We start from the raw sequence: 21,648 nt of genomic DNA, 5'->3' as shown, positions 1-21,648 counted from the left end.
ACGGTGCGTAAATCAAATCGGTCGTAATCCACTGCGTAATTTGGGTACTATGAGATAAAGGCTGGAAAAACCCTATTATCATCTCAGTAAGAGGGACCGGCTCGATACGTCTTTCGCTAGCAGGACAGAAACTTTTGCACGCAGTACATGTTCATCAGATGCTTTCACTGTAGTGAAACGGATGCCCGAGAATTTGGGGGTGTGCCGGTAAATTGTATTTCGTAACCGGAGCGGATCGTGCGTAAAACCCAACGAGATGTGCTGGGAACTGAAGCCAAGCACCCAGGGACCGTACGAGGGGAATTAACAGCACTACCGAAGTACCCATGGTGGGGCAGCCGAGCGGGGCAGGTGTTACTGCCTGTGCGTGTGCCTTGCGAGCACAAACATCTACAGTGTGCGTGTGTGTGTAACACTGACCTGAGCCCGCTGAGGGTGACGGTCGTCTGCTCTCCTGAGCGGAGAGGGCAATACATTCTAAAAGTAAAAAGTATACACATGTAAAGCCAAGACCCCAAGTTTTTATTTCATGTAGGAATTACTGTTGAAAGATTTTTTGAAGATGAGCAATTCATGCATGAGTAAAAATTGTGACAACCAACCCCGGTCTCCCCTACTACATGAACCATAGAAACACAAAGCTTTATAAGAAAAAAATACTGCTTCAGGAATGTACTTATCGTGATTAAAAACAGCTTTCTGGACCTATGCGCAAAACGAAATAACGCGATATTTGTCAGCCCTGTCAAGGGTTGCACTCTAAAGATGCGGTCATAGTTTGGAATGCAAATGTAATCGGGTCCTGAGAAAATCGCATTGTTACTTTTGTCAAGCGTTACTTTCGCCCCGGTTCTCCCATAATAATCAGTCATCCAACAACGTATGCATACAGAGCACCATGCGATCCATTAGTCTTAAAGGCCACTATTTTCCTTTTCATGATTTTAAATTTCTTTTGGCGTGTAAGTAGGGCACATGTTAATGATATGCAAAGTTACAAATCTCAAAGTCTACAATGATGCAAGTTATCATCTCCAACTGAAATCTCTTTTCTTAGACTACAATGAATGCAAGGATTGTAGGCAACAGTTAACTAGTTGGCGTGGACTTAATGCACATTATAATATAATTCCGCCTGCTTATGATTCACAGCCTGTAAGTAGCCTTTGATGTTGTCTTTGATCCTATGTTGTCCTTTGATAACCAGGAATTGGTTTCCAGAACTGATGCTCCTCGCGACAGCCCCTCCCTGGCGAATTCCCTTGTGGAAGGACCTTCTTTCTCAAGGAGGGGGCACATTATGGCACCCGCGCCCTGACCTGTGGGATCTCCATGTAGTCGTTGAGCGCGCACAAGGTTTAGGTGATTTATCGCAAGCGGTATCTAACCCCATCGCCGCAACGCGAGCGCCATCTACTAAACACGCGTACGCGCTTAAATGGAACCTTTTCACCGATTGGTGCCCCGAGAACGCCCCATTAATGTCATGCTTTCATACCTTACCGGTTAGATGGTAGGCTGTGACCCTCCACCATTAAAGTTGACGTCGCCGTTATATCTGCACATCACTCTTTAATAAACGGCAGATTGGTTGGCCAGCACGATTTAGTTATTGTATTTCTGGGAGGCGCACGAGGGCTGCATCCTTCGTGCCCTCCCTCTGTTCCTCCTTGGGACCTGTCCGTGGTGCTGAGGGCCCTGCGGGGACCCCCGTTCGAGACTTTGCAGTCTGTGAGTCTGGAGTTTTTGGTCAATGAAATCTCTGACCCTGCTCGCATTGGCCTCCGTTAAGAGGGTAGGTGACCTCCATACATTCTCCATCGATGATTCGTGCCTTCAGTTTGGCCCTGCTGTCTCGAGCGTAACACTCAGACCCAGACCAGGCTACGTGCCCAAAGTTCCCACCACTCCCTTCGGAGATCGGGTGGTGAGCTTGCAAGCGCTGCTCCCGGAGGAGGCAGACCCAGCCATTGCTTTGTTGTGTCCCGTGCGCGCAGTGCGCCTCTGCGTGGATCGCACACAAAGCCTCAGGACCTCAGACCAGCTCTTTGTTGTTACGGTGGTCAGCAGAGAGGGAAAGCTGTCACTAAGCAGAGGATGTCTCATTGGATTGTAGACACGATCGCCCTTGCTTATAATCTGCAGGGCACCCCATGTCCATTTAAATTGAGAGCTCACTCCACTAGAAGTGTTGCCTCATCTTGGGCACTCGCTCGTGGTTCCTTGCTACACACATCTGCAGAGCTGCTGGTTGGGCGACACCTAACACGTTCATTAGGTTTTACAGTGTTCCTGTAGAGCCGGTCTCCTCTCACGTTCTCTTCTTATCTGGGAGATCACTGAGCACCGGCTTGCATGTCGGCTTGCAGCCTCCGGCTGACGCTACACAATAACTGTCAGTATGGAAGGCCATCCAGTCAAAATGCGTAATGGTTTGATTGACTTTTCTCCGCTGCCCTGGCAGCCTGATGTTGCAGAGCATCCGCTGTCAGCCTCTCACTAGCTGCATCCTCGCAAACCTATGTGTTTGGCTCGGCATCCACATTGCCTCCCACCGGGTTCCTTTGTGAGTATTTTTCCGTGGGGTTAATCCTACTAGCCCACGTTTCCCTCAGCAGAGCCCTGCTCTGCTTACACAGCCACGGCTGTCTTTTTACCTCAACTATGGTTGACTTTCGCCCACCATCAGCCCTTAACGGGGCGGTGGCTTCTGCAGCGTTCCTATCCCGCTCCGATAGGGCGCTTCCCAGTCGCTGGCACTACTGTGGGGTTAAAGGAACATCTAGTGCCCGGCCTTTTGCCTAAAATCCTATTCTCCATCTCCTTAAGTGGAACCGGAGGGCTTTATGCAGACAGCGTTTTGGTAGGGATTTGGTAGGGATTCCCAATTCGTCGGTCACGACGTGACGTCGTAGTGACCGACTGAAAGGGAACGTCTCGTTTACGTATGTAACCCACGTTCCCTGAAGGAAGGGAACGGAGACGTCCCGTCGCCACAGGGCTGCTCCCTGCTGTTTACGGCCGGTCACACTTTCCGGCTTTCTCAGCGAAATGAAGCTAATTTCCATATTTGCACCTGTGGCGGCGCCAGCATTATGCAAATATCTCAATGCCAAGTTCATTGCCGTTTTAGTAGTAAACGAAGCAGATTGGTCTCTATAAGCGAGATCCCAATTCGTCAGTTACAATGTGACGTCTCCGTTCCTTTCCTTCAGGGAACGTGGGTTACATACATAACCGAGATGTTATATGTGGGAGACATTGCTAGAATATAAAAATATTGAATTGCAATATGTAGCGTTTAAGTATTAACACTAAATCAAAACTAAACAACAGATTTGTAAATGAAAAGGTTTAATAAACAGTTCTGACTTAAAGTTACAATTGAAATGGTTACACTATAAATGCATGAAATGGTCAATAATACGTAGCACAATTAACTGATTCCAATGTATGTGAGATGTTACCTGATAGTATAGAGAGCAGAGAAAGAAGAAAGAAAGTTTAGAAGAAAGAAATTCACACTTAAGAACTGGAATCTCCGCCTAAAGGCCTAAACCCAAGAACTCAGGTGAAGAAGAAAAGGAAGGGAAAAAGGCCAATGCAAAAGGCAAAAAGCCAAAGGCAAAAGCCAAAATGCAAAAGCCCAGAGCTCATAAAAACCTTGACCTTTATCCTTTATCTCTTGACCATGTGACTAAACCTAACATGATACATTCAAACTGTCATGGTTCTGCCATCTTGTGCTTTGTTTAATCTAGTCTTGTGGCAGAATCATGACAGACCCATGTTTTGTGTGGGTTCACGTGGTCTTAGTATTGGTTTACTAGACCACGTGTTCCCTGTGTCTTGTCTTTTTTACCCTGCTCCCTTGTCATCCTCCTCATTATTGTTTGATTTATATCACTAAAAACACTATGATACATACATCAAATGACTGTTTACAGTGTATTTATGTCTCTTCTTTGTATCTGTCCCTACTAAAATAAACGTAAATAAATCACCTGTTCCCCTCTTGATTTGTTCCCCTATTTAATCCTCTTGTTTTCATTGTCCTGTGCTTGTGCATTGCTCCTATTTCCTGTGAGTACTCTGTTTGAAAGTCAAGTCTAGTGTTTATATATCAAGTGTTTTGTCTAGTTTATTGTTAAGTGTATCCAGTTTAGTGTCACAGTTTAGTCCTGTCTAGTTTAGTGTTCTTAAGTCTTCCTGTTTATATTGTTTTGCCTCCTCGTGGGTTTTGTTTTCTGTTTATTATATATTAAAAGTCTTTTGTTCATCCACCGCTGTCTGCATTTGGGTTCATCCTTCACCCTCATAACAGAATGAACAAACCAGTAAAGAACCCAGCGGACTGTATGTACCGGCGCTGTGCGAGGAGAGGACGCAGTTTTTCTGTGTTTCTTGAACCGGGTCCCACCTGGTACGATCCCCTTCTGTTGGGACCCGGGGTCAATTCTAGGAGGGAGCCAGCCAGAACCGCTGGTCCCATCCCTTTGTCTGCTATCCCGGAGGATCGAGCCATCGGAGGTATTGTGGTCGGCGACCCGAGTCTTCCTCCTTTGGCCCTGAGAGCTTCTCCGCAGCCATGTCGCTTCGTGGAAAGCGTGAGAGGAGGGTTTCGTGGGAGTCGCCATCCGAGGGGTCCTCCACAGATCTTGCCTGCCGTCTGCGCAGCCACCCGTGCAGCCCCTGCTGTCTGCGCAGCCACCGCTGCAGCCCCTGCTGTCTGTGCAGCCACCGCTGCAGCCCCAGCCGTCTGCGCAGCCACCTGCAGCGCCCCCTGTCACGGTCTCTGTTTTGTCTCCGCTGCCGGACGCAGCGCCCCGTCACGGTCCTTGTCTTGTCTCCGCTGCCGGTCGCAGCGCCCCCTGTCACGGTCACTGTCTCGTCTCCGCTGCCGGACGCAGCGCCCCCTGTCACTGACACTGTCCCTGTCTCGTCTCCGCTGCCGGACGCAGCGCCCCCTGTCACTGACACTGTCCCTTTCTCGTCTCCGCTGCCGGACGCAGCTCCCCCTGTCACTGACACTGTCACTGTCTTGTCTCCGCTGCCGGACGCAGCGCCCCCTGTCACTGTCTCGTCTCCGCTGCCGGACACAGCGCCCCCTGTCTCTGTTCCTGTCTCGTCTCCGCTGCCGGACGCAGCGCCCCCTGTCTCTCCAGCTCCTTCTGTTGCTTCCTCCCCAGCACTGTCATCCTGTTCGTCTGCCTGGTCCCCTGCTACTGTCTCCATGTCCTCCCTTGACTCTCTCTCCTACCCTGTGATTCCTGGCTCGCCCCCATCTGCTCCCTTGTCTACCCCTTCCACGCCCTGGAACCCTACCTTGCCTCCTTTTGTACCCCTTACTTAGTCTGCTTCCCCAGCCAAACCTGTTCCCTCCAAGATCCCCACCAAGCCTGCCCGGACTCCTCGTCCCAAGCCCTCCACTACCCCTGAACCCAAGACCCCTTGCCCACCCAGCTCCACCCTACCTGGACTTCCTCACATGAACTCTGTTTTGCCTCCGCCCCCCCTCCCTTGTTTGTTGTTTTTACTATGTCACCCCAACCCTCTTGTAATTTTTTCTTGTCTGCCCCTATGTATATTTGTCATGTTTTCTTGGTGTCTGTCTATCTGTCAGTCTGTCTTGTCCCGTGTCTAGTGTTCCCCTGGGGAGCTTCTGGAAGCCGCTCCTTTAGGGGGGGATTCTGTCATGGTTCTGCCATCTTGTCCTTTGTTTAATCTAGTCTTGTGGCAGAATCATGACAGACCCATGTTTTGTGTGGGTTCACGTGGTCTTAGTATTGGTTTACTAGACCACGTGTTCCCTGTGTCTTGTCTATTTTACCCCGCTCCCTTGTCATCCTCCTCATTATTGTTTGATTTATATCACCTGTCCCCTCTTGATTTGTTCCCCTATTTAATCCTCTTGTTTTCATTGTCCTGTGCTTGTGCATTGTTCCTATTACCTGTGAGTACTCTGTTTGAAAGTCAAGTCTAGTGTTCAGGGCCGTGCACAGACATTTTGAGGGGCAGTGGCCCAAACCAAAAAGGGGGCAAGGGGGGCACAATTTATATGGTTTTAACAATATAATGTGTTATAGATTAGTATCAAATAATATAAGTGATTATAATGGAAAATAGACTTTATAACAAGATTTAGAGTGTGACAAAACTTCTTAATATTCTATATGATTTACATGCTGCAGCTTTGAATCCATGTTTGCAATTTTGAACAGCTTTTGCAGCCTCCCTTCCAACTCTGTCTTTTTATTAAAAACATTGTTTTTTATTTTTTGTCGACAAAGTGTGCCAACAACAGCAAATTTGGTGTTATTTATATTAGATCTCATCGGGTACTCATTAGACAATCACTGTAATTCTAAAAATGTTTGCTAAGTTGTTAGCACTTTAAGAAGACAGAGAGCAAATCATCCACAGAAATACAAAAATATAGGAAAGCCGAGAGAGGTCATCCATATTTTTATTTTTAGTGGTTGTTTTCTCATGATCTAGAGATAACAAAAGTTGTTTTCTAGCTATCCAGAAATAAAAATCCAAATGCCATAATGTAATTTTCTGTCCATAATATTTCATTTATTTTGAAGTGGAGTCTTCGCCGTTGCCGCGCGTGGCTAATTGTCGATAGACTTAATAAATAAATAAAGTTTGATGTTCGTGAATTTAGGGACCATCTCTAAAGTGCACTGTACACGTTTCTATCTTCTATAGTATTAAGCAGTTTACTTCAATAAATATAAAACATCTAAAAAGTGTGCATTATAGTTGACAACCACGAACACTTTGCAGTTGGTTTTGTGGCTGTTTGTTGACTTTAAGTTATTCCATTTTAATGCTGTTTAAAGTAGAAACGTGAGTGGAGTACTTTAGAGACGGTCCCTAAATTCACCGCGCTATCAAATGGTCAATTATTGGTAAATCTGTTTCATCTTGAGCGAACCCCTGAAGTAAAATCTCATTTGTTCATCCATGCTAATTTGCTAAATATGCTTTTGCTGTCTAAAAATTATGTTCTATTGAGTACACGTAAGCTTTAATCACATCACAAGAATACAACTTTTGTTATGTTGTGATCACGAGAAAACAGCAGCTTGTTTTCTCGTGATCTCGACATGACAAAAGTTGTATTCTTGTGATGTGATTAAAGCTAAAAGATAACGAGAAACTTAAGTAGTGAACACAAGCAAGCAAAAATAAATATAGAACACGACCTCTCTCAGCTTCAAACTACCAAATTACTAATTGAACAGCTCAACAACTGAGGTAATGTAATGAATCTACTTGTTAATACAACAAACTGTCGTCTTCGCCCTTCAAAGAGTGGACACAGAATGTGAGAGATGCTGTGGGGCGGGCGGGAAATCACGAAGTGGATTACCAGAAACAGTGGATCTTTAGACGAGCGGTAACAGAACACTTTGACTGGGGTTGGTGAGAGGGGCACCTCAGCCGATTAGGGCAGAAGGGCAGTTGCTCTAGCCACCGGGCCACCCCCCTGTGCACGGCCCTGCTAGTGTTTATATATCAAGTGTTTTGTCTAGTTTATTGTTAAGTGTATCCAGTTTAGTGTCACAGTTTAGTCCTGTCTAGTTTAGTGTTCTTAAGTCTTCCTGTTTATATTGTTTTGCCCCCTCGTGGGTTTTGTTTTCTGTTTATTACATATTAAAGTCTTTTGTTCATCCACTGCTGTCTGCATTTGGGTTCATCCTTCACCCTCATAACACAAACTGACCAATCAGAAGATCACCTTTAACCCCCAATGTACTTGACCAAACCCAACATAATACATTCAAACTGATCAATCAGAAGGCCACCTTTAACCCCCACTATATTGGATAAACAGCTGTGACAATAGTCTTTGATCACTATCAGCACAGGGGGTTGTGACCAAGTAATAAATTCCTATATTTTTAACTATCAATAGTTCCCAGCATGCTTTGCATGGGACTGCATTTGGAGAGTATAATTTAATTTAAACTATTTGATGTGTTTTTAACTAAAAAGAAAGACTTCGTAGTGTTTAATGTTCGTTTGTCTTCGAGATTTGGAAGAATTTCTGTTTCTTCTTTTGAGTTTTGTAGTTACCATTGTTTAGAAGACTGGTGCTTGGGCATAGACTGCACACTGAATTATGTTGCACTTTAAAGCTGCCCAAACAAAACTGAGTGGGTGCGTTGATTGAATAAACGTTTCGTGCCCTCATCTCACGGAATAAAAGAACAACAACATTCCACAAATAATATAATAATAATAAAATTAAGAAATCAGAAGACAAAATAACATAATAAGAAGACAATTCATTTAAATGTCACCTATTTTATTTAAGTCTGTGTATAACATGCTGATATTTTTACATTGGTTATACTTAATTTATTAGCTTTTTCTTAAAATGTTACTTATTTTTAATCAATATTTAATTTTAAGATTTTGCTTAAAAGCTTTACATGGTTGTGCTGAAAACCTCAGACTCATTTAAACATCACATTTACTGTCTAAGGCTATGTCTCAATTTATCCAATGGGCTAGACCAGTGGTCAAAAACCTTTTAATCCCCAAGATACCCAATCTCAGGCTTGATGAATGGAAATATCTACCTATCAAAGGGCCTGTATGAAATAAACATTTTACACTAAATGCAAGAAGAATATTATCCAACAACCCTAACCCAAAACTAAAGGGTAATATAAAAAAAGAATAAAGAAGAATATAGAATAAAAAAATATTTCCACACATATTCAACAGTGGACAAATATCTGACAATATGCAAAGCAGATTTAACAAAGAAATAAAATGTAACAAAATTTTATGTAAAGTTGTTTATAATTTTAATACTGTTATTCTGACTGTATTAAATAGCCTCTACCGACTTTTTTTTTTACAGATAAGAAGTTGAAACATCACCTGCTTGAGGACATACAAATTCCAGCTTTTCATGTTTATTTGAACGTCTTTGCTCCTCTGCTTAATCCTGACATTCACATTATCATTTATTCCATTTTGCTCACATTTCTTTATAGATAAACTATTGTATTGTGGACAATACAGTTTCCTTCAGTGTTGTGGTCCATCAGTGCTATCGCTGATGGGGGGCCATCATGCCACACAGGGCAAAGATATTTCTTTGCCCTGTGTGGCATGATGGTTTTTTGTCAGCGATGGTGCTGATGGATCGTGACACTGAGGGAGGCTGTATTGTCTATAATGCAATTAGTTTTTTCGAGTATCTTGAATATGTTAACAAAATGACTTGCCATTTTTTAACATAAATAATATGGTTAATTTTTTTTGATATTATAGCACAAATTAGAAATTTAGGGATGGAACAGTTACAGCAGATTTTTACCAGTGATTCAAAGCAAATAAAAAATGTCTGATTTGTTTAAATTCAATCTTTTTTCGGTCCAGTACACACAATAAACTCTTTAGTCTCTCTTTTCATGCCTTAAAAAGTGTCTTAAATGTTTTAATTTTCATGCATTTGAAATTAAGTGCTAGTTTTAAAATACACATTTATACCGTTATGTTGCTTGATTGTTTCCTAATAATTGGATTAAAGCGTCAGCTAAATGCCTAAATGTAATGTTTAACTGTTAAATTTGTCTCTAGGTACATTTGGACTTTTTTGCAATGAGCCCAAAGAATGTGTTTATTCTGTGTTTGTGATTTTACAAAACCACATTGATATCACTACACTGTAAAAAATGATGTGTTGATTTTTTGCACATTGTGTGGGTCGTGCCATTTGGCGTGTTGTTTCATGTTGGGGTAGATTGGGGGGACAACACGGGTTGTGTTGGGAACAGTGATGGGAGTGACGCGTTTTAGGGTGGTTCCGTTGCTGTGGTTCCGCTATTTTTGGTGGTGGCGAGCATGTAACGAAATATTATTTTTTTTAATCAAGTGGCGCAGTTACAATTACTGAAATTTTAATTAGTTCATTACTCGCGTTACTTGCTGACAAGACATTTCTGATCTAATGTCGCAGGACGGTGGTGGGTGGCACAATGAATAATAACACAGAAGGTGTGTTAGTTTAGGGCAGTGCTTCTCAATTATTTTCTGTCACGCCCCCCCCCCCCCAGGAAGAGGTAAACATTTCGCGCCCCCCCCCAAACTCTCCGCCGCGACTGTAAATAGTATAATTTGTCTATAAAATTACACATCTGCAAAACATTGTATCCTTATTAACATTGAGAAAACACAAAAAGAAAACGCAAAAAAAGAAATATCGATCAACTTACAACAAAGAATAACTTTATTAACATTGTTTTTTAGTCTGTAACAGAAAAGACTTAAAATGCATCAATTTGCCTGAAATAAAAAAAAATCAATCCTAATTTAAAGTATAATATTTTTTGACCATTTGATACTGAAAAATAAAATATAATCAATAAATAATAATAAAAAACACAAGCGGCTTATCAGCGTGATTGGGGTGTAATGTCTTTAAAAATCACTTCCTGAAAAAGTATTTTCCCTGGGGTCTCGCGCGCCCCCCCTGATGTCGCTTCGAGCCCCCCCTGGGGGTCCCGCCCCACTATTTGAGAAGCACTGGTTTAGGGACGACACAAACTCATTTAAATTTCAGTAATTGTAACTGCGTTGCTTGATAGAAGAAATTCTTCGTTGCTTGCTCGTTGCCGCTGGGGGTGGTGGAGTTGCAGTGGCGGAGTTGCTTTGTGGCGCGTTGCTCCCATCACTGTTTTTGGCACAGCTTGTGTTGTCCCTTTTATTTATTTTAATATGAAATAACATGTTGAATGGCATGCACACACAATGTGTAAAAAATTAAAACATCATTTTTTTACAGTGTAAGTGAAATAGGAACAAGGTTGTCTACTGAACCACTACTTTTCCAGACTTCATTAAGACTTGCAGTGTTTTTGGGTTAATCGATGCTTTTGATCAGGGTTGTTTTTGTATAATATTTTTCTCTGCAGTCTGATACTTTGGTATGACATGCTTAGAGCACTTTTATTAAGTTCTTCCAGAAGAAATAACTGGTATATTTGCTCTTCCTTTTGTATTTAGGATTCAACCTTCAGCTTTAAGGAGAGCAATACTGCTTTCTGATCTGAAAGGCAAAATATTGTTTTTGTAAACCATTTTGTCTGCAGTCAGGTATATGTTTTAATATATAATAACTATTTACATTAGAAAATCAATGGTTAACTCAATGCATAAACATATTTATATAATGTCATCTTTAATTAAACAAAGTGGTGATAGAAATGCTATTTGTAATATATCTGTTGTAGTAAATTATCTTAAATTATTTGTTTAACTTTTTAATATATTTAAAAATATCTTTGTCATAATAGCTTGAAATATTTTGATGTCTAAATTTATTCAGAGTATTTGTTGATTGCAATGCTTGTAAAGAAAATATGAAAAGTATTACATAAATTGTACTTTTTTATAGGTTATTTAGTAACTAGATGAGGTTAAAGTTTGTGGCCAAACTTTATGATGGCTTGAGAAAGCCTAGTCTGAGAATAATAGATGGAGCTGCAGTTGGGTCAGCTGAGTTAGTTTGGGCAGATGGGTTAGTTGGGGCAGAATGGGGCAGATGGGGCATTTAGGCGAGTTAGGGCATTTGGGGCAGAATTGGGCAGATGGGGCATTTAGGGCAGTTGGGGATTTGGGGCAGACGGGGCATTTTGGGGGGCATTTGTGGCAGAATTGGGCATTTGGGGCAGATGGGGCATTTAGGGCAAGAAGGGCAGTTGGGACAGAATGGGGCAGATTGGGCAGATGATGCATTTGGGGCAGACGGGGCAGTTGGGACATTTATGTTTGTGTGAGTATGTTTGTGTGTGTAATATTGTGTGTGTGTGTGTGTGTGTGTGTGCATGTCTGTGTTTTTGTGACAGTATGTTATATATAATTTTGTGTTTGTGTGTGTAATTGTGTGTCTGTGTGTAGTTGTGTGTCTGTGTGTAGTTGTGTGTGTGTGTGTGTGTGTGTGTGTGTGTGTGTGTGTGTGTGTGTGTGTGTGTGTGTGTGTGTGTGTGTTTTTGTGACAGTATGTTATATATAATTTTGTGTTTGTAATTGTGTGTCTGTGTGTAGTTGTCTGTTTGTGTGTGGTTGTGTGTGGTTGTGTGTCTGTGTGGTTGTGTGTGCGTGTGTGTAGTTGTGTGTGTTTGTGCTATTGAGTGAGTTTTGTGAGACAGAGATAGACTGAGAGAATTTGAGAGATGATGTAATGTATTTGTATGAATGAGAGTTGACAGTTAGAATTTGAAAATAAACACTCAGCCTAAACATTCTATGAATGTAAGTCTATGGGACTTTCTTGGGATGTTCGATCGGACGGGTTAGGAGAACCGTAAGTCTGATCCCTTAGAAAAGATATAGCAACTCAAGTCAGATCAGACTCAAGGTCTGTGCAAAGTTTGGTGGCTGTAGCTTGAAAGCTCTAGGAGGAGTTAGAGTTAGAAATTTGTAGCTCTGAAGAAAAAGAAGAATAAAAATAAGTTTTCAAGCCAACATAATAAAAAGTTTAAGTGCAACAACAGTATGTTGGCTTTCTCAAGCCAACATAATCAGTCAACTCATATTAATAAGAACAATTTAGCACATTACGTTATCATTAATGAGTCAAGAAAGAGGGTAGCCATATTTCCAATTTAGGATCAAAATGATCCACATTTTCACCATTTTGATATTGTATTAAAGCTATCTTTGTTTTGGGCTGTTTAACTGTTTTAGTCTTTCACTGTTACAAGCAGAAAAAAAGCTTCTGCTTAGAATATATATATTAACACATCAATACATGTTTTACCTTTGCAACTTGTATGCACATTTAGGCCTTGTCCACACGGACATGGGTATTTTTAAAACCCTGACTTTTTTTACACAGTTCATCTGTTCTTCCACATGGAAACGCAGTATCAGGTCACTGAAACTGCAACCAGCGTTTCTGAAAATCCTCAGCCTGGCAGGAGTTTTCAAAAATGTTCAGTGTTGTCGTCTAGACATTAAAACCGTTTTGTTTTGTTTTTTTGCTTCAGATTAAGGCTTCTGATTGGCCAACGTGGCTTTACAATTATGGTTATATCACCCCCTGATGGTGTGGCATGCTCTTGGCAGCGCGTGATAGCGTGTTTTTGCTTTTTCATGTAGACGTAGATTTCTTTTAAACTGAGCATGTGTGGAGGGGATTTTTTTTAAACCGCAGAAGGAAAAACTCTGGTTATAAAAACACCAGTGTCAGTGTGAACTAGGCCTTAGATTTACCAGAAACACTTTAATTTGTGCAGTTGGTGATATATTTGTTACCATGGATGAATTAATTATGTTCTAAAAATATTTGTACTGTTGTATGAACTGATTAGAAGTTACCTATTGTTGCTAATTGTTATTATTGTTATTACAAAAAGACAATGTGATGATTTTATGCATGATTTTTTATGGTTTTACTTTTTATCTAAAAAAGGTGGGTTTAGCACTGTTTGTATATAAATAGTATCATACGACAGACTAGAGAAATCACAGCTAACATTGACATGCCATTATCAATAAATTCCTTTAAGCATTTTTGACTTCCAATATTGAATACTTAAAGGGATAGTTCACCCAAAAAATTGAATTTTGTCATCGGTTGTTCATCCTAATGTTGTAGGAATGTCTTTTTGATGAACACAAAAAATATATAATGATAAATGATGGTAGGCGCGCGGCTGATTGTAACCATTGAATTCCTTAGTAGAAAACAAATACGATGGAATTCAATGGGTATCGTCAGCTGTGTGCTTATCATCATTTGTCAAAATATCTCCCTTATCATTTATCACAATACATTCATAATATTTGTTCTCCTGCTATGGAAGTGAATAGCGAATCAGAGGTGTGATTACCATTATTTATCAATTTATTACCATTATTTATCCATTTATTCTTTTGTGTTCATCAAAATAAAAGGTAGCACTTTGTTTTGGTGGTCCACTTTGGACATTTTACTAACTATAACTTTAGTAACTTTGCAACTACTTATCAACTACCAATCTTTAGAGAATTAGTAGACTGTCTGCTTAACTCTTTCCCCGCCATTGACGAGTTATCTCATCAATCTGCAATACCGCTATTATCCACCAGGTGGCGCTCTTCCGCAACTTATAAAAACCGGAAACAGCTGTATGTCCGTTTATGTTTTAAAGATCGCTCTGCATCTGATCTCTATCAAAAGTCCTTCACAAAAATGGAATTATCTCAGCTTTTTGCTCAAAATTTGGTGTTTTTGATGAAACCTACCCATATTTGAGAGGTGATAAAAACAGAACACATGCAGGTAGGATGAAACCTTTTTTTTTTGAAAGCAGAGGGTCTGTTCTTTTATTTCATATATTGAATGTTTATATATTTAAAAAGAAGCATTTTCTGGAAGGCATTAAACTTTTGTGAAAATCATGAAAAATGCTGGCGGTGAAAGAGTTAGGCCCAATCCCAATTCTATTTTATACCCCTCTCCCTTGCCCTTACCCCTACGCCTTCCCCTTGCCCCTTGAAACAGAGTGTCAAGGGGTAGGGCTGAAAATATTCCCCTAAGAAATGGGACACCACTACTAGACCGTTACACGTCATCATAAGTCGTTGCTAGCTCCTACGTCATAGATGCTCCAATGTAATAATACAATAAAATTTAATATTACAAGAAATTATTAAAAAAATATATGTTGTGGAACTATCACAAAGTCAATAACATTAGCAAACTTTTTTCATGGCGATTTTTACAAATCTTTTTTCTTAGAACATACATGAACACAAGATTAAAGGCAAAATAAAACAAGTGATTATTTGTTATTAAAATACTTTTTAATGTCCAAAAATACTTAAATTTATGGGCCATATTGGAAATGTATCATACCCCTTCGTCTGAAGTGTGGTCCTGAAAAATCTTCGTTTGAAGGGCTATCTGGCCCTTACCCCTACCCCTTCCCCTTCAGCCAAAAGAGAATTGAGACACCCCTACCCCTTCACGTGAACGCGCGAAACAAAGGGGAAGGGGAAAGGGGTAAGGGGTAGAATTGGGATTGGGCCTTAATATCAACTAACAATTTATTGTGATATCTCACCAAACATTCAACTGTCTATAAGTATCTTTGCAGGTGCCTGTCAACTTATTCCAGTAACCTAAACCTCTTCCTTAACCCTAACCCTTACAGTCTACAAATACTCTAATGACAGTTAGTTGACGTATAGTTGCAAATTATTGAAAGTTAGTTGACATATAGTTGCAAAGTTTTTTATGGTTGGTGGAATGTCTGGGGTGGACTATCAAAATAAAGTGTAACCAAATAAAAAACTCATGCAGGTTTAGAACAACACAAGGGTGAGTAAATGACAGAATTTTTTTAATTTTTGGGAGAACAAGTGTTTTATTATGTTCACAAATTTGTTTTAGTTTCTTTACTTGATAACTTGAGAAAGCCACATTTAGAAGTGCAAAAAATGAAGTGCATGAAAACGTGTTTTATGTCTTCTAGTATGATGTGGATCAGTGCAAATGTTGATGTTCTTTGACAAATGTATTTTGTTGAGGCATGCTGTTTTTATACAGTTGGGTGATGTTTTCTTTGTAAATTGTATTTTCCACAGTTAATCTTTTTTTTGCAAAATAAAAGTGCTTCACAAAGTCTTGTAGTTTTATTTTTTGACATGCCATTTTGTTACTGACAAACAGCAGTTTTTACAACAATGACATGTGAATTCAAACAACCTAATTAGGACTGCATAACAACTAATCACAACTAATCGTTTGCAGAATAAACGTTTTTTGTTTACATCATATATGTGTGTGTGTATTATGCAGTGTTGGGAATGTTATTTAAAAAAAGTAATTAGTTATAGTTACTAGTTACTTCTCACAAATAGTAACTGAGTTAGTAACTGTCTTATATCATTATACAAGTAACTAATTACCAGGGAAAGTAACTATTGCGTTCAAATATTGCAAATAACTTGAATGCCCCCAATATTAAATCTGCTAAATGAATGAAATGGATACTAAAAAGAAACCACTAATTTTGTGGCATCATGTGACGATGTGAGGTGCTTCATAAGATCAGAATTACTTGCCACTAGTGATGGTCAACCCGGATCTTTTTAAGGATTCGGGTTATTCTGAGTCACTCACTAATATGATTCGGGTTGTGCGAGTCACTTGAATCACTTGGTCAAAATCTCCCAGTTCCAATCGCTAATACTAATGCAACCAAGCAACTCAGATCACGCATGCAGCTACGAGTCTACGACTCCTCTGCTCGCAAAAAAGGGCTCATGTGACCTGAGGAACTTGTAAAAAAACATGCATGTCCGTGGTAACATTATCAATAACATAATTGTAAAAGTTCTGTGTGTGTGTTTAGTTTCATTTCATAACGACAAATATATCAACACCACGTTTGAAAGATGTGAGGCTTTGTTGAATTGGGACGTGGGAGGAACGTATCCTGTTTCAGATTGACTTACAAGATCCACGATAGGCTTCGGTTAATGCAGGCACACAGTAACTCATCCGCGCAAGAATATGATCTTGTGAGCGAGTCCCAGACAGAGCCGCTCGCCCGCTCCTGCACGGGTCCTGTGAGTGAACCCCTCACATCACTCTGAGTGACTCAGTCAACAAGAGGAGCCGTGTACGTCCATCGGTGGCGGATCTTTATAGCAGCACTGCTGCAACAGTCCTCGTATTTAACATTTTTAAACATTTGCAGCTTCTACCCAAAACATTGTGCCAGTCAAATATTGCAACAGATTAGCCTACATGAGTCAGTGGGTTAATAACACAAGCAAGGCTCGTTTCTCCTAGTCCAGGATTCAAGCTCAATGATTTGAATCACTCTCTGTGTGAATCCCTGAGCCGCCGACGCATCTCTTTGTAGTCGGACTCTGAGCTGCAGAAAATTACAAGTGAGCTTTTGGCTCACTCGGTACCCCCAGTCGACATTTGGTGATGTAAATTAACTCGTTGTTGCAAGTTATAGAACATATGGCAGCTTATGTAGAGTTATGTGTTGTAATTCTGTTGTAAACATTTGAAGAGCTTTGTGTTTGATCCAATTTCTCATTTTTAAAGCAAAATCTGAGAGGACTCAACTGACTCGGGTTAATGGTCACTAAGGACTCATGGTTCTCGAGTCATTTTAGGGATCGGGTTAAATGATCCGAGTTTCGAGTGACTCGCTCATCACTACTTGCCACAGAAGTGGAGAGACTCTTTCTTCATGGGCATAAGTTGCATGTTACATAAACATTCTTGTCTTTCACCTCAACAATGAAAAAGAAGTACTTATTATACTTTGTGTTTGCGATACGTATCACTTCTTTATATGGGCTTCCACCGGAAAACTTCCCCGGAAAACCCCGCCCACCCGTCAATCAGCAGGAGACGCTAAAGCTGCTAACAGCTTATCACGCCACTCAGCTTTGTTTAATTTCAAAAGTCAACAATAGCACGAATGAAGAAGTGTGTTTTTGGATGTAAGGAGAAGACATCCAGCCTTATATAAACAATGGTTTATATGGTTTATAGTTTATTATCCGGGGTAGCAGCAGAGTTTTGCGTGTGTGTTTGATGCAGTGGATTTTCCCAACCGGGTCATGACGAGTTGCACGCGGTAAGTAAGACTTCTGTCTTATGTTGGAAATAGTCGCGTGCATATTATATAAATGACACGAACATGTAGTGAATCATAAGTTAAAACAGTGTTGTATAGTGTTGCATGACTCGTACTCGTTCCTCCCGCGATATAACTCCTCCTTCTTCATTTTTTCGTACGTTATCGGAAAGATTCGGTAAAGCTAATCTTTCTTTAATAAATCAGAATAAACTAAAGACTCTTTAGAGATATAAAGGATGTCATACTACTCTATAGGTACTCCAGATTAACATCAGAAATGCAGAAACAGCGTGTGTTACGTGAGCTTTAAATAAATTGTCATAATTTACTCGTCCTAAAGTTATTTCAAACCTGTGTACGTTTTTCTTCTGCTAAACACAAAATAAAATATTTTGAAGAATCTTAGTAGCCAGAAAGCTGATGAACCCCATTGACTGCCATGTTATTTTGTTCCTACATATGAAGTCGATGGGATCCATCAACTGATTTTGGTTACCGACATTTTTAACTCTCTTCTTTTTTGTATTCAGCAGAAGGAAGAAACTCATACAGGTTTGAAACAAGTTTAGGTATACGACCATTTAAATTAAAGGTAGGGTAACAGATTTGATCTTAAAAACATTTTTTGTTATGCTGGTTAATAGGGCTCTAGTATGATGTCTAAAAAAGTCTCCTTACATCCTGATAGCAATCACTGTGTTAAGTTGTTTAAATGTATTTGTAGAAATTTATGTCATCTGTGAAAGGCGTAGGACCAAAAAATGTTCAACAAATCATAGATTTCGCTCCGAACGGACGTTTCCATTTTTGTCCCTCATACGTAAGCGTAATTTGAATGCCCTCCGCGCAGCGAGTCCACGCAGACACCATACATCATCGGCGCATTCACGTGCGATCACCTCCTGCCTGTAAACAATGAGAACAGCAAACTTTTCTGCTAAATTGACAACCTACACAGGAGGCACAAAACTAAAGGCATCTTTTATAACAACAACAGCAAAAACTGCCTGGATCAGCAAGAGCAAAAACCCAAATTAAGATCGGTAACTTTACTGCTTTACCACGAGATGAAACAGCTGCAGGAGGCAAAGGGTCTGAAAGAGTCGTTGCACTGTTTATTTTGGTAAGGTAGGTACGCGATTTGTTTGTATTGAGATGGATTTAGATATTCTACTTTGATGAAACATTGTGTTGCTTATGAAATTTGTGTTCGTTTGCGGATTAGCGTAACGATAGTATAGTTACTACGTCTACACAACCGAACGTGTGCTTAAACTAATTCTGATTTAAACCAGTTGTTTGGTTATTTTGGAAGTGTTATTCGACTTTGTACTGCAAAGTTTTCTCACTGCTGAATGAGACATGAGATGTGACCGTCTGATCTGTGCGTGTTCATGTGTTTTGAAAGAGGCATGACTTTGGATGGCGATTTGACTAGGGAGTGAGATTGGGATTTTATTGCTAGGCGGCTACCGTTAGCATTTTTCAAAATGTGTTACCCTACCTTTAAGTGAACTGTTCCTTTAAGTAGGCTATCTAAATTACACAGAGTTACGTGTAGCTGGTATTAGTTAATGTTCTGACATATCAGGACCGTTTGGGAAAATATTAGCCTTCTTAAAAATGTGTTTTTAGACTCTGTCTGATCTGACTTTCATTGTTTATTATATTGTATTTTAACACAACTGAATGCTATTTTTACATATTATATGTTCTGTTGTCAGACATAAAGAAAGAGTTTAAAATAGTGACTAAACACAACCCAATAACACCTCGTGTACTTTAACTACTGCTAAAATCCTGATTTAAATGCGACATTGTCTGATAAAATACATTTGAAGAGCTGATACGAGGTGATTTCGGATTACCTGTGTGTCTCATGCAGGGTTGCTCTTCTCATCTGGTTGTGTTTATGAGCGCTTTTAATTTTAAATGCGAGTGATAGTTTAATTGTATATCACGTATAGTGCAGACAATTCAGCGCAAATAAAAAAATATCAGAGAATACTGTTACGGGTGCGCGTGCATACCGCACCATAGGGAGGGAGAGAGCTCGTGCACAGAGAACTGGTGTGTGTGTGTGTGTGGGAAAACACTAACCCATTAAGTCATGATACTCGATCAACTGTCTTCTCTGTCAGTAACATCTGTTGACTGTTAACGTTTACGTGAAAAGACAAGTACACGGAGGAACCCAGGTAGAAAACACCACCCACTTTGAACTCCTTTACTTAGTGTCATGTAACCCCGGATTTACACCGCACGAGTCCGCGGCGCGCTCACGGCCCCGAAGAGGCAACCGGAACTGGTCGCGGTCATTCTAGTCAATGCTTGTGTTTACATCAGATGCGCCGCGGCATGTTTCAAGAGCGTCCCAGAAGCTTCTCTACGCGCCGCTTCGCTAAAGATAGGTGCCTAGTCTATTTTTGACGGACGTCACGCCCCTACAACACAGCAAAATAAAAGTCGAAAAATCATGTCAGCTTCTGAATATTGGCAGGAGGCCAGAGATGGACGACGAGCGGTTCATCCTCGAAGTACAAAAACACTTGGTGTTATATGACACCAGAAATCCTTTTTACAAGGACAATGCCAAAAAGGAGAAGGCCTGGAGTTTGATTGCTGAAATTGTAGGAATGGAAGGTGAGTACCATAACCTCCAATTACTAGTGAGTTGTTATGCATCTTTAAAATGCTCAATGACCTAGCATGACAAAGGACATGTGACATTACTTGATATATGAAGATACGTGTTACATATTACAAAGCTTTTAACCCATGTGGCAAAAAATGTCTTGGCCCACAAATTTGTTTGAAATATATGCTAAACCAAATTTGTAGAAAGTAAAGCTTAAAGATACATAGGAATTTTAAAATATATGTAGTTATAAACATTCATTTTATATATATATATATATATGTATGTATGTGTGTGTGTGTGTGTGTGTGTGTGTGTGTGTGTGTGTGTGTGTGTGTGTGTGTGTGTGTGTGTGTGTGTGTGTGTGTGTGTGTGCATTATATGGCCATTTTTGTTTATTTAGAAATATACTTTCAATTATATAGGAAAACATTTTTTGCCACATGGGAAGGAATGTGTAGTTTATGTAATCCAAATACACTGAAAAAAAAGATTCATTTAATTCACTCAAATTTTTTAGGTAAGTGGTTGCAATCAAATTATTTAAGCTACATTTAAACAAAACTTTTTATTTTATTTTACTATTCTTTTTTGTTTAAATGTAAATTAAAAAATTGATTGCAACCACTTACCTTACAAAAATTATTACATTGAATTAATCTTTTTTTTGCGTGTGTAATTAACCTTTTGTTTTGTTCTTAGAAGGTGGTTAGACTTGCAATTTCTAGCTTTTGTAATGCATAAGTGATTGGCTGGGAGTGACATGACCTCTTTTCCAAGGAGTTTTTGATAAGAATTACACCAAAGTTGGCAAAGCAAAGCGGTTTTATTTAACATTACAGGCCTCTGTTGATGCCCTGTGGGGAAATTAATTTTGTTCCATTTTATATTTCTTTAATTAATCATTTTATTTTATAAACATTGTGTGTGTTACATATATGCACTGAGCTATTATGTAGAAATGAGGTGTTTGTGTTTGAGAGTGGAAAGTTACTGAGGGGGAGCAGCTTGTGTGCTGTGTAAAAGCTGCAAGGAGGATTAGCTAGGAATGTACGTCTGGCAATGGTCAAGATAAGAGCGAGGCCTGAGGGGGAAAAGCAAACAGACAACCATGTTATTAACCAATGCTTTAATATTCACAGGATAAAATATGCAATGTATTTCTTACTTAATCAGTATTAATCATTGAATAATTGATGTAATAAAGATAAGATGTTGTCTTTGATAAATGTGTATTAACCAATGAAATGAAGGTTGCATACAGAATAACCTAATGGGGGCATGGCAGCTCAACCTTGAAGAACAGAATCTCCTGTGCTTGTTCTGTATATTGTGTGTGTATGGTATGAAACCCCCACAGGTATGTGGAGATGGAGTCAGATG

At 40.0% G+C, this 21,648-nt stretch overlaps 1 protein-coding gene across 7 annotated transcripts in view; it reads left to right on the top strand.

Moving 5' to 3' along the window:
* camk2a (calcium/calmodulin-dependent protein kinase II alpha) overlaps positions 1–15,641 on the top strand; it is a 496,915-nt gene extending 481,274 nt beyond the window's left edge. For 6 of the 7 annotated variants that reach the window (XM_073871008.1, XM_073871010.1, XM_073871009.1 and 3 more), the window contains one exon: positions 8,885–15,641. The gene's annotated coding sequence lies outside the window, so the exon portion shown is untranslated. The remainder of the gene's footprint in view (positions 1–8,884) is intronic. The other variant, XM_073871007.1, reaches the window with a different exon arrangement.
* Positions 15,642–21,648: the final 6,007 nt, after the last annotated feature.

Source organism: Misgurnus anguillicaudatus, chromosome 9 (genome assembly GCF_027580225.2).
Source record: "Misgurnus anguillicaudatus chromosome 9, ASM2758022v2, whole genome shotgun sequence".
Classification (NCBI taxonomy): Eukaryota; Metazoa; Chordata; class Actinopteri; order Cypriniformes; family Cobitidae; genus Misgurnus; species Misgurnus anguillicaudatus.
This window is presented reverse-complemented; position numbering and strand designations above follow the sequence as displayed.